This window comes from Octopus bimaculoides, chromosome 4 (assembly GCF_001194135.2).
Source record: "Octopus bimaculoides isolate UCB-OBI-ISO-001 chromosome 4, ASM119413v2, whole genome shotgun sequence".
Classification (NCBI taxonomy): Eukaryota; Metazoa; Mollusca; class Cephalopoda; order Octopoda; family Octopodidae; genus Octopus; species Octopus bimaculoides.
The window spans coordinates 18,121,437-18,128,584 of record NC_068984.1 but is presented as its reverse complement, the minus strand read 5'-3'; the positions used below and the strand labels follow the sequence as shown (position 1 = coordinate 18,128,584).

At 34.5% G+C, this 7,148-nt stretch overlaps 1 protein-coding gene across 1 annotated transcript in view; it reads right to left on the bottom strand.

Moving 5' to 3' along the window:
* Positions 1-7,148, bottom strand: part of LOC106881370 (kinesin-like protein KIF13A) — a 696,895-nt gene that overhangs the window by 488,001 nt on the left and 201,746 nt on the right. The window lies entirely within an intron of this gene.

The following is a 7,148-nucleotide window of genomic DNA, read 5'->3' as shown; positions in this document are numbered from 1 at the left end:
ATGATATTGTTTTTGCTTGCTACTTGAAATAGCAGTATACATTAGATGTGTCAATTTAAATATATATATATATATATATATATATATATAGAAAATTTTCAGTCTAATTATTGAATGTGTACATAAAAACCTGCTATCAAGTACCATCATACAAACAGTAAATTGAAGGGAATAATGTGTATGCTGTACTAGCAAAGAAGAGGGGAGAGGACAGAAAGAGAGAAGGACAGAGGGAGAGAAAGAGAGAGAGAGAATGAGAGGGGACTGGAGGCACAGAAGGACAGACAAATAGCATGAAAGAGAAAGTGTCCATGTACCAGATTCTGCATGTGTGAATACATGTAGGAGAGCACAGATGTGCAAGTAAGTGCATCAGTGTGTTCATGCACATTTGTGCACATGTACGAGTGGGTAATTCACAAGTGTATGCGATTGGTCACATGTGAGCATGCAAGCATGTGCATATATAAGCGCACGTGCACATGCGAAAGCATGTATTTGTCATAATGTGCACATGCAAGATTGTATGTATGTGTGTGTGCGTGTGTGTGTGTGTGTGTGTTCACATGTGAGGGTGCATGAGTTTGTGAGCAGCATACGAGCGTGTGATGCATGAACGCAATGCAGTGCATGTGCTGTGCGGCATAGTGTGAGCGCATGCATAAATGAATGATTGCATGCAAAAATGAATCTATATATGTGAAGTTGCAACAAGAGTGAGAAGTCAAGTGTAGGAACTGGAAGCCATGTGTAGGAGCAAGAACTAATGAGTGTGTGTGTTTGTGTGTCTGCATGCACATGTACAAGCGCAACTGGCTGAACATGTGTATGATTGAGAGACTGTGTGATCAATCAAAAGAAGGGAAAATCTGTGAGTGAGTCTGTGTGCGCGTGTGAGTGAGTGTGCATGTGTGTATGCATAGTTGTGAGCAAGATAGTGAAAGATTTTATTGATTTTTCTGAAATATCAGTTGTTTTTAAAAATCTAATATGTTTTTATAAAGCAAGCTGTGCAGCACACACATTATACCATCAAATCAGTATCTAAGAGAATGAAGTAGTCTAAAAGACTATTCTATACAACGATTGGCTAATTGCTGAAAAGGTAAGCACTGGAAAAATTCCAAAAACTGTCCATTGATCAATTTTGTTCTTGCTAAAGCAATAACTAGTTGAAATTAAAACCTTCAGAAAACTATACTATTTTCAGATACCTGCTGCTATTAAGATTTCTTCACTATCTCCAGCAGACAATGAAATATAAAGTAAGCTAAATGTCAAACAAATATGTTCTAATAATTGAAGTTAACCAGACTCCAATATTCAATCAGTGATTTAGTGTTGGACGCTGCATCGTCACTGAGGAATGCTACACACTATGTTTAAAACAAAGCACATACAATAGGTTCTGATGGTTTACTTCATTCAACCAACAACAACAACATGAGGATAATGTGTTGAATAATAATGTGTAGAGTACAGCCTGGTAATGTGTTGAGAGTTCCTTAATAATGTGTTTAAGAGTTCTCTTATAATGTGTTGTGTCTACTCGTGTAATGTGCTGAGCCCACCTCAGTAATGTGTTGAGTAGAGAAGATAAAAAGGGATAAAGATCTTTCATGAGTCATTTAGACTCATAGGGCTGGTTTCCCAGTTTCCGTGGCATATCTATTACCCACCTGGACAAGAAGCCAGTCCATTTGAGAATTACTCATTTTTGCGAGCTGAGTGGACTTAAACAACGAAAAATGAAGTGTTTTCCACAAGAATACAATGCATTGATCGGTCCAGGAATCGAAACCACAATCTTACAGTCATGAGTCCAACACCCTAACCACAAAGCCACACACTTGCACTACACCTTTAACTACTAAGCTACACACCGCCACAATGTGCTGAGTACACCCTAGCGATGTGTTGAGTGCACCCTAATCAAACAGACCTTGGTGTATTTAACACCTCTTAATTGCTTCCAGGAGGGTAACCTTGATACTAGAGCCAAAACCTATACAAGAAACAGTAAGGTAATGTGCATACATATATTATAATTGAGGAATTCATTTGCTGTATAAAATATACCATATTTTGAGACAAAAACAACAACGGTTAACCTATCTTATACTATCTTAAGAAGTTTTCAGAAAAGAAATTAAAACAAAACTTCCATCTGTGGCTAAAGGACCAAGCAGAAGGAACTGTTTGATCCACTCAGACAAAATATAACCAGAACCCAGTAAAAACTTCATCAGTGTAATAATTGTATGCAACAAATTTCCCATCATAATTGACCTTTCTTCTCAACATGTAAACAACCAGAAGTAATTGAGATATAACTTTGAAAGATGACTATATAGGTGGATCATACAAGGTGGGCCATAATGATGGGACACATAGAGTATCAATATACTTGGTACTCTATGTCGGTCTTCTAATCCAAGATATTAGCATTTAAAATGTCCCATCATTTTGACCCACCCTGTATAACCAAAAAACCACAAATGGAAAATGGAGTATCCTGGTTACAAAACAAAACAAAACAAAACAAATAAGTCAATTGTTGGGAGCCAAATTTAAAATGTCCAATTCTTTCTTATGATTTCAAAACAGGTTTAGAATTCAAAGAGATTAGCAGCTTACACAGCAACATAAAGATATCTCTGTACAACATACTTCTTTACACTGCTGATCCTTTATTAGTTTCTAAGGGCCTGTGTGTGTGTGTGTGTGTGGGCGCGCGCGCACACACACGCATGCATGTATATCAGTTTCCTTACAGTTTTTATGTAAACTAAAAAGAAAAGAAAAACAGTGCAGTACACTGATTGAATTGAAAACCTTAAATATTCAAAATCATTTCTTTCCAGATATGAAGAGGGTTTAGGAGATTTGATGTTAAAACTTCATAAAAAAAAACAAAATACATCAACAACAGGGAGAATTGCCTAAGAGATCTATTATTAAGAAAACTGAAAAATAAACTATGGTTTAATCTCAAGACAGATCATGCCAAAATGTATTTCAAAATTAAACCACTACAATTGACAATCCAGTAGAAATAAAGATTAATCAGTTAAACTTTAATGTTATGAAAGGGAAGTTCTGTCATTTATTCTTAACCTTAGCAAATAATGAATTTGTCCAAATATAGCTTAATCTATGGAAAAGTTTTAAAATAAATTCTTTTATTTATATAGTAAAGGATTTCATACACATACACACACAGCCTGAATTATCTCTGGTTTCAAAGAGAAACAACAGAACAGAGCTGTAATATTACTCTTGGACCAATAAACAGAGGAACTGTCACACACTTTAAATGTCATATATTTACCATTAACATAATCATTGTTCCACTTCTTTACATTTATTTTGCTTTTTAAGCCCATCTTTTGCTTTATTTTAAGTTTTACTTGAAACTGACTTTCAACAAAATTGAAGAAAATAAAACTGTTACTAAACTTATATAATGGTACTTGTCATGCAGGTACACTCAAGATGAAGTGGAATGTCACGCCACAACTTTTGGCTTAATTTTTTGATGGGAGGGGTTCATACTTAACAGCGGTTCAACAAGTTAGACTCATTTTTAAATGTTTATTATTTTACTTGGTAAATAACTGTCAAACTCAACACAGATCTTAGGAATAACTATCTCTGACTCACAAATGAGCTGTCTCTTCACTGACCTTTTATACTACCACTACAGTCACCTCTACTCTTTGGAACCTTCTAACCCTTGCCAGCTTCTGTCAAACCATTCAACCCACATCAGCATGGAAAACAGATGTTAAATGATGATGATAAAAGGGTTAAATTATGGATATTACAAGTAGAAGGTGGCAGTTAGATTAGCTTGTGTGAAGGAATTGAAAGACAAACTGAAACTATTTGTAAAGTCACAAGGAAAAATTAGGGTGACATGCTAGCTAATCAAATATAAATATTTGATTAGTTAAACAGAATGAATACCAGAATGTAAAGACATAATTTAAACATCCTTACTTCAACAAATAAGCTACTGATATTTAAGAAACTGTCTAGTAAGTTAATTTACTATCCTGCTGAAAAAATTTAAAGTCAAAAGCTCAGTTCTGTAATGAGTGAGTAGAAAATACCTAAGAATGTGTTTATGTATTCAAATCTTTATAGTGTCTACTTATGGTCAAATTATAGTGAAAACTGGCAGAATTGCAGAAAAAAATTAGTTTCTTTAAATGTAAGTAGACATTTACATGAAAAATAAATGTGCATGTGTGGTTGCTAATTATATAACTAAAAAGCAGGTACATAAACAAAAAAAGATGAAAAGATGTTGGTAATAAATGAAATGCAATTAGTAACAGAAATAGACACACAAACGCCAAAAGCAAAAAAAAAAAAAAAAAAAAAGACAGACAGACAAAGTGTTTTTCCAGACATTTTCGTAGTTTCATTATGAAATTTACAGGTAAGCTGTTACTTCAATCAGAAACAACAAACCTAGCTTTGTATGAATTTCAAAATGTAGGAACAAAGTTGATAGCTCTCTTTTGTTCTATGCACGAATTAGTTTGGTGGATGATTCATACCAATCAAGACTCAATGGAAAGGTTGGAAAAAAAAAATTTTCAGCAGATTTTTACATCAAGTCCTAAAGGTAATTTGGGACAATAATACTTGAAAAAGGTTCAATGCCCACTCATTCCTGAGGTGATATTTCATCCAAGTCATATGCGGAAAAATTAGGTGGATCAAAGTCAGATATGAAGTGTGCAAAGAAGCGATAGATAACTCCCAAGAGGTGTAGAGAGCTAAACGACTTCAGAAACAGCAGATGCACCAGCTTGCTTCCCTACCACATGGTTCTGGGTCCAGTCCCATTACATGACACCTTGGGCAAATGTCTTCTATTACAGCCTCAAGTCAACAAAAGCACTGTGAGTGGATTTGGTAGGCAGAAACTGAAAGAAGCCTGTCATATATGTGTGAGTGTTTGTGTGTGAGAGAGACCATTGCTTGACAACCAGTGTTGGTGTATTTGCATCCCCATAACTTGGTAGACTGAATAAGTGCCAGGTTTCTCAAAAAAATAAGTATTGGGGTTGAATGACTCGACTAAGACAGATTGTTCAGGGCAGTGCTCAAGCATGGCCACAATCTAATGACTGAAACAGGTAAAAGATAAAAGATAAGTCTTCTTAGATGTAGTTAACAACTAAGGGATTTAACCCTTTATTTATTCACATTGTTTTGAATTAATCATATATTATCCCATAGCTTTGAGATTTCAATTATATGATGGTTTAATCTTTGAGTGATATTGTAGGGCAGGTGTGAGAGGCTATTTCTAACTGGTTTGAACAAAACACAGGTAGGATATTTTCAGCTGGATATAGCTGGTTTAAATGCTAAAAGGTTAACTATCAGAAGATGTGGGTGCTTTAACAGTATAGTAACCAGAGTAAGAATGGGATTGAAAAGTTCTGAGGTTTATTACCTCTGTTGGCAACAAAGGAAATCTCTCTCTGAATGAAGGGTAGATCATATGACGGTTGTGTATGAAGTGAGATGTTGCATGATAGTGAAACATAACTGGAATGTGGAGGATGTATATGAAAAATGGAAAGAAAGGAGACAAACATGCCCTAGTGGATAATGCTAGTATAATGTGTGCATAACTGACAGAGCACAAATGAGCTGATATAATAAATGGGTATAAAAGGTAACAGTACTGGCAAGGATATATGATGTTTGTAAAGGATGACAATTGAGTAAATTGGTGTCATGTGATCCAAGTTGAAGAAACCTACAGAAGAAGCCATTGAAAAAAAAAGTGGTGAAGGCTGATATCAAAATACTGAATCTCATGAAGTGAGAAGAGGGAGGACTGCAACAATAGGATATCATCTTGATGAAGACATGACCAACTCATGTAAAATTGGGAAAATGGGTGAATGATTGAATGAGAGTATGAGTGTGTGTGTGTGTGTGTGTGTGTGTGTGTGTGTGTGTGTGTGTGTGTGTGTGTGTGTGTGTGTGTGTTCATGCATGCATGATGATGATAACAACGTTGATAATGATGATAAGAAGCCTATTCATATCTCTCTACCATCTGACTCGAAGTTTGCTGTAACTGAAGAACAGAGCGCTAATTCCAGTGACCTTTGCCTAAAACTGAAATTTACTGAAGTCGCCCAACGAAGTTTGAGTGTCTATTAAGATGTATTTTCTGTTATTAGTAATTTTGCTTTAAGTTTTGCCTCAAGCTGAGATATTTCAATATTTATGAACTTGAAATACAGAAAACAAAGAAGGACTTTTCTTCGATATTGTAGAGACAAAGAGAGTGTCTCCGATATATCCTAGTATCTTGGAAATATCCCTGTATCACATGAAAGTAGCTTCATTAGAAAAGACCAGTTAAAAACAGAATAGTTCCCTTTAACTAAATATTTAAAAGTGTTAATCATTTTTCCTTTATCTAGTAGATCTAAAGATTAATGTATTTAGTCAGACAAGTGTGTCGTAATTTTAACATTATTGCATTTACATTTCGTGAGTTCAAAAACTTTGGAAAGCTTTGGTATAGATGGTGCATTGAAAGGTTACAAGGTCAGAGCTTGTTGCTATTGTGCTGTAGCAGAAATAAAATTAAGTTTATTGATTCTTGCAATTCAGTGGTAGCTTTATTACCATGAAACTCATTCAAAATATTGAACCTCAGCTTAATTCTTGAATCAATGCAATTCTTAAATTATTTTTCAATCAAATATCTTATCTCCAAATATAACATCCATAAAAATAGATAAGAGAACAAAAAATCCAATTCCTGCCAACATGAATATGTTAACATTAAAATGTGCATGGTGATTGTGATTACAATCAGATTTGATGTGCATCATTGCTTTTCAAAACGAAATTGTGAGGAATATTTGTGTTGTTTTGATGTTTTGTTGTTGTTTTTTTCCCCTCCTGCAAATTTTAAAATATACAAAAACTCATTCAGCAATATATCCAAAATGAAAACCAAATATGTCATTCAGCTAAAGCTAGGCAATCATGCTACAGATGGACTCAAATTTGTGTTTTTCTAATATTAAAAACATTTTTGATGTTTCGAAATACGTAAAAAGTGTATTTATGAGATTAAAAACTCTGTAGATAACATT